Source organism: Syngnathus acus, chromosome 1, assembly GCF_901709675.1.
Source record: "Syngnathus acus chromosome 1, fSynAcu1.2, whole genome shotgun sequence".
NCBI classification, from domain to species: domain Eukaryota; kingdom Metazoa; phylum Chordata; class Actinopteri; order Syngnathiformes; family Syngnathidae; genus Syngnathus; species Syngnathus acus.
Window position 1 is genome coordinate 13,188,317 of NC_051087.1, and position 14,736 is coordinate 13,203,052.

The window sequence follows — 14,736 nt, forward strand, 5'->3', positions numbered from 1 at the left end:
CTTGAGTAATAGCTAAAAACCTAATTTGATATTAGCTGTTAACGGCTATTTCCCAAAGTGTAGCTGTACCTACAATGCAATGATGGAATAATGTTTATTATGACATATACGTATTAGGACCGTTTGGTCGTTTTTTGCCCAGTGAAAAGGTAAGTGTTTCATAAAGCGTGTTCTTGTAAATTCACATGAGCCGAACCACGACCTAAGTGACATTGAAAGTGTGTGCAATTGGAGAAAACTGCTTGTCTCTTGTCCTGTCCCCCTGACAGCGGGTGAGGTGCATCGGCCCACCGTGACCCTCTTCCCTCCTTCCAAGGAGCAGCTGCAAACGGAACAGGCCACAGCCGTGTGCCTGGCCAAAGGGGGCCCCCAAACCTGGACCCTGGGTTGGAAGGTTGATGGCGCCCCCGCTACCTCGGGGGTATCGCACAGCTCCCTGGAAGAGGCTGATGTAGGTGGGCTTTACAGCTGGACCAGCACCTTGAGCCTCTCACCGGACCAGTGGCGCAAGGCCCAGTCAGTGAGCTGCGAGGCCAGCCTAGCCGGGCAAAACCCTGTCACGCAAACCCTGCCGAACCCAGGACAATGCTCAGAGTAGAGCCTGAATTCGTGTCTGTGTCTTTGCGACGTTGAAGCATTGTGAAATAAAAATGTCTGAGTATCATCATCTGTCTCTGTAGCAGCTGCTTATCAGAAAAGGGAAGCAAACTTGGTAACACGACAAATAAATGTCTCACCAAGCACATTTATATTGTACAGGTAGTCTCGAGAGAAATAAAATGAAACTAAATGATGAATTTATCATGGCACATAGACAGAGTATAGTTTGCACTATAAAAAAATTAGTAACCACATATAGTTGGAATTAAAATTCAAAATGAATACATTAATATTGTATTATGTATTGCAAATCTATATATGAGCACAGCCTAATTCAAAACTATGTTTTGCTCCTCAGGAATGAGGAATAATGAAAGCATTAATGTCATATATAAAAACGTAATGTTGTCTTGGATGGGAAAACAATCATCACAATGACACATTAATGGGAAAAATGCAATGAAGAACCATTTTTTCCCCCTTCACCTGTCGCGGTGAATCTTATTCTTGTCTCTGATTGGCCAGCAAGCGTCACTCAACTCCTCCCTCTGCGTCACAAGCCTCTTGAAGTTGGAATGCGTTGAATCGGTCAAACATTGGTATAAACAAATAATGTTATAAAAATGACTAATTTGAGTGAAGGTGCATGAGAATGTAAAAAGGCACATTACAGACTTGCTACAAGGAGTTACTGCCCTTAGCTTAACTACGAAATATCTGAACAAGTCGTGTTAACCCGTTTCCAATGAGCGCCAATGCTTTCCTATTTCTGAGTGGTGAGGAATTGTGTTCAAACACAACTGTAGATTGATGCTAAAAAGAAAAGTTTATTTTCGGTTTGAACGTATTCCATTGTGCACTGATTGAGTTTTTATCCATGGTGATCCCTGACACAGTCATTTCTATTGTGCCGCTGACATATGCATTCACACAAGACATGGCCCCACTTTGGCTCTGATCCAAGCCCAACTCGGAGGTTTGTTGGCAGTCTTAAGCGACGAAACTTGTCTCCCCACTCCTTTATTTATTTATTTATTTTTGTTGCGAGTGAAAGGCGTCTAAGATGTCACGTCCACCCTCGCCATGCAGTTCAAAGGCGTGCAAACGTGTTCGGAGCGTTTGTGACGTCACGTGGTGGTCGACGTCCGAGTGGCATCAGAACACGCAAGCTTATTGTGACTAGTATAGTCCGTCCGAGTGGCATCAGAACACGCAAGCTTATTGTGACTAGTATAGTCCGTCCATCATTTGCTTTGGAGTCGAATTTGTTGACTGCAAACTATTTGCGTGGAATATCCTCTCCTGTGAGCGATGGGACTGGCCGCGCGCCTTGTGCGTATTCTTGCGTTGAGCGCCGCGTGGACTTCGTCAAGTGAGTAATTTGCGATTTCGGAGTTGGATTGGTACGGAAGAGGATTACGGCCGGTGAAGAAAAAAAAAGGGGGGACAGGATTCTGATTTTAAAGTGAGAATTCTTTGATCAGAAAGTGGGTATTCTCACTTTAAAGTCGGAAATTTCACTGTAAAGTCACAATTTAGACTTTATCGTCAGAATTAGACTTTCAAGTGAGAATTCAGACTTTAAAGTCACAATTCAGACTTTAAAGTGAAGTCAAAATTCTGAGAAAAAAAATTCAGAATCCCGTCCCTCTTCACAGGCCCTAATCCTCTTCCGTATATTGGGACTTTGAAGCTGTTGTAAATCATCTTTTTGCCCTACGGCACTGTAGTGTCCATGGATATTCTGCGCAGACATGAAAAGAAATGTGCTCAATTGAACAGGTGTATGCCTCACATCAGTCCTGAATGCAAAGGATCTAAACTACAACCTTTAGATCCTTTGCATTCATGAATGATCAATTAACTATAACAGAATAAAAATTAAGTGACCAATGATTTATTTAAGGTCTCCTGGATGATTTTGATCTTTTCTTGTTTAACGAGCAAATGACGTTACCGGCAAATCCATTATGACAAACTAAAAGTATAAACTACGTCACCACTTTAGCTTCGATCCAACTAAGCAGGTTTGTGCCCGGTTCGAAGCCCAAAAGGTGACGTCCCCCGGCCCCCTTTATCCTGGTGAAGTGCTTGCTTTGTTTGCCCTTCCCGAATAAAATCTCGACAAAAATAAAAATGAAGTTTTTCGTTGCTCAGAGGTTGTAGTCAAACGGGCCAAATGACGTCACGTCCCCTCAGAAAGCCGGCGGCGTGCGCGCGTACGCGAGCCCGACGTGTGCGCGCCTGCTGTTTGTAAGCTGTGCGAGGGCAAGTGGAAGGCACCCACCCGCTCGCCACTGTCCGCGGGCTGTTTGGCCCCTCGTGGACTCCCAGACGATGAGAACGCACCCGAAAGCGCTCGTGACGCTCGTTCTTTCATTGGGCGCCGCTTTTGTTGTATTTATTGCTTTATTTTTCTATTTTTATCTATTCAATGTTTTACCAGGTGTGTCCATTGAGAATACTTTCTCGTTTTCAATGCCAACCTGGAGGCAATGTGTGTGGTGTCTTGCCCAAGGACACAACGACACGTGACTGTGACAGAGCCAGGGTCGAACCGCCAACCCTCCGGTTCCTAATGATGATGATATATCTTTATTTCGAACATATTTAAAACATAAAAAGAGAAAAATAAAACAAATAACACTTTCAAGTGCCAAATTTAAGTCCAGGAAACAAACAAACGAATGAACCAACAAACAAAACAATATCAAAGAATGCTCGAAAAAGAGTAGGAGGAAACGTAGCTCGACACGCTCTACTGCCTGAGCCACGGCCTCAATACCATAGAGTTTTGTCGTGAAGGTAAACCAGGGGTTGGCGACCCGCGGCTCCAGAGCCACATGCGGCTCTTTAGCATTCTCTAGCGGCTTGCTGGAGCTTTTGCAAAAATGCGTGAAAATGGAAAGATATGTTGTCGTTTTTTTGTTGGTTATTAAAAACGTTTTTACAGCATAATCATGACACATTCTTATGCTGTAAAAATGTATGTAGTTGTAAATATATTAAAAATACGGAATTTCAGAATGGCGCCAAATAGCAAAATTGGGTCGTAGCCTGCGACATAGCACAGGCGAGTTGTAAACAACCAGATGTGTGAGTGATGGGCCATGGATTCAAAAGGCAAAAAGAGAAAGATTGCTGATGAGAACAGAGGCTTTAAGAAAGAATGGACTGAACATGCATGCTAAATTTGCTGCCGATCACCCAGTTGGAACTGAGAGCAAAGGTGCAATTGCTGTGCTGGTGGAGAGATTTGAGGACCGAAAAAACAGTTTCAAGAAGTGGATTGCATCTCCAAACTCTACTGCTGCTACAAGTTTTGTTGCAGCCCAGAAGATGATAAACCATTCACCGATGGCGAGTACATGAAGGATTCATTCATTAAATTACCAGCGTGCCTATTTTCGGACAGTGAGGGAAAGGGTAATTAAAATGGCAAACACTATCACCGATCAGCAAATCAAGGACATCAATTCAGCACCAGCTTTCTCAATGCCTGTGATGAGTCGCGTGACGTGACCGATATCGAACAGACAGCTCTGCTATGCAGGTACGTGAACTCTATCGTACATCAGTAGTCACGTGGTGCCTAATTCTCTCCAGGATGCGCTGCAGGGAGAATAGACATTTAATTATTAATGTTTATTTTTTATTTGTAGCCTGCTTCATTATTTCAATAGTAGGAATCCAGCTTATGTATTGTCAGTCTATGTAGCCTTATAAAAGGCTTTAAACAGAGGCGTAGCCAAGCCGGGGCGAGCCGGGGCGGCGCCCCGGTTAGGACTCCCTGCGCCCCGGTTGACCAAAAAAAAAAAAAAAAAAAAAAAAATCGAGCTTTTTCGATTCTTCATTTTCATGCCGTTTTTTTTCTTTCGGTCTTGCGCGAATGTGCTTGCGCTATTCTATGTGCGCGATGTTATCCATTCACCGTTTGCCTCCCGGACCCGGATGTTGTTTTAGCGATCAGCGAACGGCGTGGGTGATGTTCGATTTTTTTTCCTGTGGGCGTGCGCCCCTACTGGAAAAATTCCTGGCTACGCCTCTGGCTTTAAATTTTTGCGACTCCAGATAGGTATGTTTTTCTTGGGGGGGCAATATGGCTCTTTGAACATTTTGGGTTGCCGACCCCTGCCTGAGGTAAAGAAATAAAAAAGTGACTTGCAGGAAAACCAAGTTTGGTTACCCCCAACTTGACTTGACGTTCTCCCATTTCATTGCTGTGTTTTCTCCATTACGCTAACAAAGAAGCCACATCAATAATGTGGGGCTCAGGTTATTAGAGCAAGCAGTACATAAATCATCCACACGAAGGCGTATTTGAGCATGTCTTTTGTGGGCTAAGTGTAGAAATTAGTGTCATTTAGTGGTGAGCTAATAGAAGGCAACAACCAAAAACGGAAAGCGCGTGCCTTTTGATTCACTGCGTCACAAGCTGCCTGCCACATTGTCGATGCAAGCAAAATGCCACCACAAACGACTTAATCTCAAGCTTCTTTTCTCTATTTTAACGTTATCCTTTTGACAGCTGATCCATTTTCATTTTCGTCCAATAGTCAATGGCAGGGAGGTGTGTTCAGTGTGTTGCTTGCATTTGAATGCCATTTAGGACTTGAAAAAATCACATGGGAGAATGTCATCGTAAGTGCAAATGGAGAAACATGCACTGGAATGAATGCTGGTTACGAAAATAAGCTAAATTCGTTTTAAAGAAATACCGATTGGATTGACCCACTACTTGGGTTAATCTGAACCAACTTTCTGTCTTTTGAAACAAAACTCGATACAAATGCCAAGGCGCTGCTGACGTTATGCCAGTACGTCATACAAGTCTCAAATGTGTCCTCAGCTGATCCGGGCTCAGCGTGTGAAGAAGACTGGCTCCCTTTCGGCTCCAGTTGCTACAAGAAGATGGAGACCCCCAACGGTTGGCTGGGGGCTCGGCACGACTGCGTCTGGGAGGGCGGCGACCTGGTCTCCGTTGCCTCGTCGGCCGAGGAAGCCTTCGTGAAGGGGAAAATGGCCGACGTCCCTTTCTGGATGGGACTCTCCAATCTGGTGAGACGGAAGCGCAAGCAGTTGATTCTCTACTGGTACGCGATTGACAAGCGGGATTGGTCTCTGCAGAATTGCGACGAGGCTTGGTGTCAGTATGACAAGGAGCAAAAGAAGCTGACTTGGTCCGATGTCCGCGTGACTGTGACCTACTCCAACTGGGCTAAAGGTCTAAACGGAAAGTAAGAAGGTTACGTTTTTGCATCCTTTCACTGTCAAAATGTCCTTTTCCAAAATGGGAAAGAGCATCGTGATGAGGGGGAAAAAGAGCTTTTGTCAATTTTTCATCAGAAAGTAAGAGGAAATACTGAGATGCTTTTCACGACTTCTCCCTACAGCTCCGACGTGGAGTCCTGCGCGTACGTCAACCTTGGCGTGGTCCAAAATAATCAGCAAGGAAAGTGGCGACACGGCTCGTGCAGATCCTCGTTGCCATACATGTGCAAGCGCTCGCTGGACGGTAAGCCCGCACGAATTATATTATGATGTCAAAAGGAACATTTCAAACGTGTGGTCTTTCTGCAGACTGCCTGGAGGGCAGGCAGTGTTCCTTTAAAGTCTTCGGTTACGATCGAGTGGAGAGTGAGTGGCTGCCACGCTTGTTTTTACTCCTGCACCGTCCCGCCGTGCTTTTCCAATCCAAGTTTGTTTGTGGCTTCAGCTTCCTCCTGCGACCCTGGCGACTTTCTGTTCGACGACTCTTGCTATCATTTTGGGCGGGAGAAGATGAATTGGCAGCCCGCTGAGGACTTCTGCAAGGGACGCAAAAGTCACCTGGCCAGCGTCCACTCACAGGACGAAGTTAAATTCTTGGGTGGTGAGCGCCAAGACAAACCGACAATTCCACGATCTACCCGCAATGCTCACCAGCATCTTTGCAACTTGCGCTTGTTCTGCTTTTCTCAAGCTCACATAAGCTATGACCTTGGTTGGGTGGGACTCGCGAGGAAGAATGGCAATTATGAGTATACTGATGGAACATCTATCGTAAGTGAAATGTTTAAGTGACCTAAAAAGTTGTCATTTGTCCAGAATGATATATGAATGAATGAGATGTCGTACTGAAATGCAAAAGATAAAAGTGAGATACAAAGTGTCATTTAAGCAGGAAAAAGCTTTCTTGAACAAAAACGAAAAAGTCAAACTTTGACCGGAATGGCCGCAATGTTACAAGAAGAGCTATGAAGAAATGTTTTTCAGAAAATCAGCTGGAACAAGGACAAAGCTGCAGCTTGATGGCAATTAGAATTGTAATTCACAAGAGCAAAAAAAAAAAAAAAAAAAGCCATCATGCGCTCGTTATCTCTGTCATGTGTGCAGGACGACACCCCACGATTGCAACTTCTCAAGTCCAACTGCATGGCTGTGTTCTATGGTCCTCTTATTAATGACTATGGATGCGGCACTAACAACTTTCCAGCCATCTGCAAAAAAGGTCTGAAAGTCACGACGGCTCCCTTTGCCCATTCACGCGCGCGCTCATTATTGATCCCTCTTGCAGCCAAGGTCCGAAAGGCTCTTACTGCTCATCCGTCGTCAAGATTCAGGCTAGGTGGGCGTCACATCCGTGGTCGCGCTCTTGTCGCCAGTTGGCCCTCACGTGACGCGAGTCTCGCTTGCAGGCTGGAGCGAAAGGTGCGGCAGGTGGATGGAGAACCCGGCCAACGACTTCTGCTACCTGATCAGCCACAACCAGGACGTGACCTGGCAGGAGGCGCGAGACAAATGCGTCGACCACGGAGGCGACCTTCTCAGCCTTGCCGACGACACTGAACAGAAGTTCATACAAGGTAAAGTGCCCGGAGGACACGATGGAGCACTTTACCTTGCACAGTTTATGCCGCATGGACTCCAGAAGGAACAATGCACCTCTTGATCGTTGTTTAACTTTGATTGGAAGATCTGTGCGACATTCCGCTGACTCTATGGTTGGGCGCCAATGCCGAGATCACTGAAGGCAGTAAGTGGACTGATGGATCCCCGTTCATTTACAAAAACCTGAAAGCAGGTCGGTCTCAAACCCGCCGAAAGTTTGTCGGCGACAAAACGGACGAGTGCTTAGCGTCTGTCGTCTCCTTCCAGATAACGCCAGTGACGCCACTGGCGGACGCTGCCTTTCCTTGCTCACTGCCGACGGCGACTGGAAATTTGACCAATGCCGAAAAAACAGCAGCTACATCTGCAAGAGAAGAGGAAGAGGTAACGTGACGCTTGGCCGATTCGCACTGACTTCTGAAGTCCTCTCGATGAAATATGTGTGTGTTGTGAGCGTGTCAATTGTCAGTCATGGAGCTAACGCAATCGGCAAAACTGGAATCAAGACTGCAGCTAGTCTGAATTTCTTGTTTCCCACAACATTGGTGGCAAAACGTTGATAATACTGTGATAAATGGTTTTCGCTGGTCAGTTGGCAGCCTTGAGTGCCTTAAAAGGCGCCTTATAAATAAAATGTATTATTATTAGTTAATCTCCGGGAACTCGCTGTTGAAAGTGGCTTCCTCAGGGAAGGAAAAAATATCTCAAGACAAGCTGATTGGAAAAAGATTTTATTCCTCCAAGATGTGGAAATTTCTCGCGTCCAGAAAAGTTCCTCCCGTGCCTTCCAGAATTCGTGCTTTTTACATTGAGTCTCTACCCTAAACGGTCACAAACCAAACCACTCATTGTTAAAACTCTGATCCCAGACTGCCAGTATTATCTCGGGGGAAAGATGGTCACAAACAAGACTGCTTGATGGTTAAATTTGGATCGGAGCCAGCTGAGCCAATTGTATTCTCTGTACTCGTACGTCAGCGTTTCTTGAGGGCTAAAAGTACCCACGACCTGAGGCCCACACTCAACAGAGATGAGCTTGAATAAATGGAATATGCGTCAAATAAAAATATTCTACAATCCCCCAAATGTTTCCTCAGTCGATCAGAAGTCATGTGATATGGTCTACGGGTGGCTCCCTTTCGGCTTCAGTTGCTACAAGAAGATGGCGACCCCCAACGGTTGGCTGGGGGCTCGGCACGATTGCGTCGGGGAGGGCGGCGACCTGGTCTCGGTCGCCTCATCGGGCGAGGAAGCCTTTGTGAAGAAGCAAATGGGCAACGACGACCCCTTCTGGATCGGACTCTCCAATCTGGTGAGACGGAAGCGCAAGCAGTTGATTCTCTACCGGTACGCGATTGACAAGCGGGATTGGTCTGTGCAGAAATGCGAAGAGGCTTGGTGTCGGTATGACAAGAAGCAAAAGAAGCTGACTTGGTCCGATGTCCGCGTGACGGGAAACTACTCCAACTGGGACTCCCGTCAGGTTGGAAGGTAAAAAAAGTCACGTCTTGATGTCCTTTCACCGTCAGGCAACGTTTTGGGGCCCCTTTCCAAAATGGAAAAGAGCACCGTGATGAGGGGAAAAAAGACCTTTTGTCAAGTTTTCACCAGAAAGGAAGAAAAAAAATACTGAAATGCTTATCACGACTTCTCCCGACAGCTCCGACTTGGATTCCTGCGCGTACGTCAACCAAGGCGTGTGGACTCAGCCAGGAAAGTGGCGACACGGCTCGTGCAGATCCTCGTTGCCGTTTATGTGCGAGCGCCCGCTGGACGGTAAGCCTGCTCAGGAGTTGTCATGTTGATGTCAAAAGTGACATTTCACTTGCGTGGTCTTTTTGCAGACTGCCCGGAGGGCCGGCCGTGTTCCTTGAAAGACTTTGGTTACCTTCGAGTGGAGAGTGAGTGGCTGCCACGCTTGTTTTTACTCTTCCACCGTCCCGCCGTGCTTCTCTAATCCAAGTTTGTTTGTGGCTTCAGCTTCCTCCTGCGACCCTGGCGAATTCCTGTTTGACGAGTCTTGCTATCGTTTCGAGGGGGTGAAGAAGGTGCAGTGGGCCGCCGAGAGGGTTTGCAAAAGAAACAAAGGTCATCTGGCCAGCGTCCTCTCAGCGGATGAAGGCAATTTCTTGGCAGGTCAGCAAGTGCCAAGAAACATCCGACAAGTGGATGCTCTTTTTGTGCTGAAGCGCTTGTTCTGCTTTCCTCAAGCTCACATGCGAGACGCAGGAAGATCTCAGCCTTTTATGGGATTGAAGAAGAAGAAAAACATTTTTGAGTGGATTGACGGAAAATCTACAGTAAGTAAAAAATTTACTGCAGTCTAAAGAAGTTGGCATTTGCCTCTACCCAAAGGCAAAAGATTGGAATTGAATAGAAAAATGCTTTTGAAGTATATAAGCTGGAACATTTGCGGAACAAACTTGCCGTTTCTCCTTTAGAATGATATTGAAATGAACAGATTTCAAGACCGCACAAATTATTTATAAAGCTAAAAAAAATTACTCCCTAATAATATACAAAAATGGTTCATAGAAAGAGAAAGTGTTTACAGTCGAAGAAGGGGAGAGGGAATCTTTTACAACCTAAGGTGCGCACCACCCTCAAAAGCATGTGCATATTTGTCAATGGGGTAAAGCTATGGAATAAGTTATCTAACGATCAAAGAAAGTAAACACAATGCCCAATTCAAAGAACACTTTAAAAAATTTACACTAGAAAATTATAGTAGTAATTGTATATATAGTCCATATCCTATTTATTTCTTTTTCTTTTCAGAATATTATTGTATAAACTGCTTTTCATTTCTAAAATTATCTTCCTCCGATAAATCAGGTTCCTGTACTTGGAAAAAACTAACTACTGTTGAGAATTATGATGTATAAAAGGGGTAGGAAAAAACAAGCAATAGCTTCTTCCTTCTCCTTTTTTGAACATGTTGATTTATGTGCCTTATTGGCATAACATGAAATTATGTGAAAATGTGAAAAAATGATATTGTGTTTGGTCGATCTTATGTTCAAAAATAAATTTCACTTCACTTCACTACAAAAAACTTGAATGAGATTTAAAAAAAAACAAAAAAAAAAAGGAATCAGTCTTGTAGGATAAAGTGCAGAATTTGACGGAATTCCGGAGAATAAAACAGGATGACATGATGAAACTGGTCCCAGTATGCAGTTTTCACCGAAACGCTCAAAATTGGGATTTCACCAAAAGAAAGTTGAAATGCTCCAACACCGAATGGAAAAACTCATTCAACCAAGCGCAACACAAAACAGGCTCAAGTGGCGTCCGACGTGTCGTCCGCAGGACTACGTCACGCAGTTGGTGGGAAAAAAGTCTACAGGACTCGAAGAGTGCTTTGCTCTGTCATCTTCTGGACAATTTGATGAGTGGTCATGCGCTAAAGAGCAGCCATCTATCTGCAAAAAAGGTCCGCAAGTTACCGCAGCTCACTTTGCCCTTGAACCTGTTATTACTCTCTTTTTTGATCCCCCTTGCGTTCTTGCAGCCAAGGTACAAGGGGCTCTCCCTGTTCTGCCGTCGTCAACATGGGGACCAGGTGAGCATCCCACCCTGCATTCGGTCGGTCGTCGCTTTGCCCTCAAGTGACACGGGTCTCGCTTGCAGGCTGGAGCAAAAAGTGCGGCTGGTGGATGGACAACCCGTCCAACGACTTCTGCTACCTGATCAACCACAACCGTGCCAAGACCTGGCAGGAGGCGCGAGACAACTGCGTCGGCCTCGGAGGCGACCTGCTCAGCATCACCCACTCTGATGAACAGAACTTCATACAAGGTAAACTTCCCAGAGGACACGATAGAGGCTCCCACAGTTTATGCCCCGTGGACTCCAGAGGGAACAACGCTGTTACACACGCACCTGTACGATGTTCAAACTCTTGGTCGTTGTTTAACTTTGATCCAAAGGTCTGTACGCTCGTCCCCTGAGCAGTCCCACTCTGTGGTTGGGCGCCAATGCCAATATCACTAACGGCATCGAGTGGATTGACGGATCGACGTCCACTTACAAAAACCTGAAAACAGGTCGGCCTACAACCCGGGGAATGTTTGTCGGCGACAAAACGGATGAGTGCTTAGCATTTGTCGTCTCCTTCCAGGCATCGCCGGAGAAGGCCCAGGTGGAAGCTGCCTTTCCTTGCTCACTGCTGACGGCCGCTGGGCAAAAGCCGATTGTAAGGAGAAGCGCAGCAGCTACATCTGCAAGAGAAGAGGAAGAGGCATGATTTGACATTGGTCTTATTCTTAGAGTTGTGTCATCAGATATGAAGTATTAAGGAAGGCCTTTTCTAAAGTCCTTTGATTCTCGGTGCCGCAGTTGACACGATTGGTAAAAAACTCACTGGAATTTAGTTTCCACAAAATGCTGACAAGACAGTCATGCCATTACGTGCGGATAATTCTATATTTCTGCCATTCTAAATAACGGCATAATAATGGTGTCCTCAGCCATTCCTAAATCAGCATGTGAGAAGGGGTGGAGTCTTCACCAGTCCAGTTGCTACAGGAAGATGGAGACCCCCAACGGTTGGCTGGGGGCTCGGTACAACTGCATCTGGGAGGGCGGCGACTTGGTCTCCATCGCCTCATCGGACGAGGAAGCCTTTGTGAAGAAGGAAATGGGCAAGAACCCCTTCTGGATCAGACTCTCCAATCTGGTGAGACGGAAGCGCAAGCAGTTGATTCTCTACTGGTACGCACGCGACTGACAAGCGGGATTGGTCTCTGCAGAAATGCGACGAGGCTTGGTGTCGGTATGACAAGGAGCAAAAGAAGCTGACTTGGTCAGATGCTCGTGAGACGATGACCTACTCCAACTGGGCTCCAGGTCAAGTTGGAAGGTAAGAAGTTCATGTCTTGAATGTTAGGCAATGTTTGGGGCCCCTTTCCAAAATGGGAAAGAGCACATGTGACGAGGGGGGAAAAAAAGTCTTTTGTTAAAAGAGAGCAAGAAAAGAACCTCCAATTCATCCTGTTTGTAAGATGCTTTTCACGACTTCTCCCGACAGCTCCGATGTACAGTCCTGCGCGTACGTCAACCAAGGCTCGTGGACCGAGAGTCAGCCAGGAAAGTGGCGACAAGCCTCGTGCGGATCCTCGTTGGCGTTCATGTGCGAGCGCTCGCTGGACGGTAAGCCTGCTCAGGAGTTGTCATGTTGATGTCGAAAGGGACATTTTAATTGTGTGGTCTTTCTGCAGACTGCCCAGAAGGCCGGCAGTGTTCCTTGAAAGACTTTGGTTACGATAGAGTGGAGAGTGAGTGGCTGTCACTCTGGTTTTTAGTCCTGCATCGTCCCGCCGTGCTTTTCCAATCCAAGTTTGTTTGTGGCTTCAGCTTCCTCCTGCGACCCCGGCGACTTCCTGTTCGACGACTCTTGCTATCATTTTGAGTGGAAACGTAAGAATTGGCAGGCCGCCGAGAAATTCTGCAAGGGACGGGATGGTTACTTGGCCAGCGTCCACTCAGAGGACGAAAACAAGTTCTTGGCTGGTGAGCACCAAGACAAACCAACAATTCTGTGATCATCCCGCAATGATCACCAGCATCTTTACAACTAGCGCTTGTTCTGCTTTACTCAAGCTCACGTACGATATGATAAAGGATATTGGCCTTTCATGGGACTCAAGAAGAACAAAGACAACAAATTTTCCTGGAGCGACGCAACGTCTGCAGTAAGCAAAACGCCTACAGCTGTCTAAAATGTGTCCAGAATGAGATATGAGAAAGCCAAAGTTGGGTTGGTCACAATGTTGCAAGAGCAGAAAAAAATGTGTTAAGTTTCAAAGGGGCTGGGCCACGAACACAGATTACCGTAATTTTCGGACTATAAGTCGCGGTTTTTTTTCATAGTTTGGGTGGGGGGGCGACTTATACTCAGGAGCGACTTACATACATATATATGGGGTTTTTTCACTTTTTTGGGCATTTTATGGCTGGTGCGACTTATACTCCGGTGCGACTTATAGTCCGAAAATTACGGTAACTTGCAGTTGTTTTAAGACAAATAAAATTGACAAGCTTGAATAAAATAGTTATATACAGTTTTTTTTGTCTGGTCATATAAAAGTGCAGAATTTTACAGATGGACAGTCTAAGAACAAAATAGGAACATTGTAGTTGTAGATGTTAAAAATGGAGTACAGTAATAAGAAAAAAAATCTGAACGTTTGAAGAAAATAAGTTGCAACACCAAACGCACTCAAGTGGTATCCATCCTGTCATCCGCAGGACTACATCACGCTGAGTGGAGAACAGTCTACAGGACGCGGTGACTGCTTTGCTCTGTCAGCTTCTGGACGATTTCATCAGTGGCCCTGCACTGAAGAGCAGCCATCTGTCTGCAAAAAAGGTCCAAAAGTCACGACAGCTCACTTTGCCCTTTAACCTCTCACTGCTCTCTCATATTTGATCCCCCTTGCGTTCTTGCAGCCAAAATCCGAGAGACTCGCCATGATGAGCCGCAAGCAGGTGGGCATCCCATCCTGCGGCCGATTGGTCATTGGCCAGTTGGCCCTCAAGTGACGCGAGTCTTGCTTGCAGGCTGGGGCGGAAAATGCGGCTCGTGGGTGGAGAACCTCTTTAAGGACATCTGCTACCTGGTCAACCGCAACCATGCCAAGACCTGGCAGGAGGCGCGAGACGACTGCGTCCGCCTCGGAGGCGACCTGCTCAGCATCACTGACAACACGGAGCAGACCTACATACTAGGTAGGCATATGGGCTCGATCGGTACTGTTGGTTGAGAATCTTAGATAGGCCAAAGAAAGTGACATTTTGAAAGAACTTTTTTGCCAGTTGTCTTTTATTGCTCAAGACAAAGAAAACGTTTGTGACGTCACCTGCAGTTGGTTACCAGACCCCAAGTGGTTGTGTTGTGTTGTGTTGTGTAGGCTGAGGACTGTATAGGGGGTTGGCTCGGATGTTAATGCTCTTTTCGCCCCCAGGTGCTGGTCAGAACACAGGAGGGAAGACGTGGTTCGGTTTTGATTGCTTTACTGGATCATAGGGGGATACAGGCAAATTGGCAAAGGCACACATTTTGTCGTAAGGATGTGAGAGCAGGTGTGTGCAGTGTTCATGGGTGAGTGTGTGTGAGTGTGTGGTTCTGCAAATACACTAAGTCAATGGTCAACCTCTGACACCACACAACACTAATAGACGGCACACATCACATAACTAACTGCGCGTAACGGTTCCGCCATACTAAATAAACATAAATGAAGTACTCTAGGGCAGTGGTCC

At 46.1% G+C, this 14,736-nt stretch overlaps 1 protein-coding gene and 1 long non-coding RNA gene across 2 annotated transcripts in view; both read left to right on the forward strand.

The window, feature by feature from the left end:
- The window catches only part of LOC119122085 (C-type mannose receptor 2-like), a 184,243-nt gene that overhangs the window by 37,600 nt on the left and 131,907 nt on the right, over positions 1 to 14,736 (forward strand). The window lies entirely within an intron of this gene.
- The window catches only part of LOC119128384, a 44,789-nt gene that overhangs the window by 24,171 nt on the left and 5,882 nt on the right, over positions 1 to 14,736 (forward strand). The window lies entirely within an intron of this gene.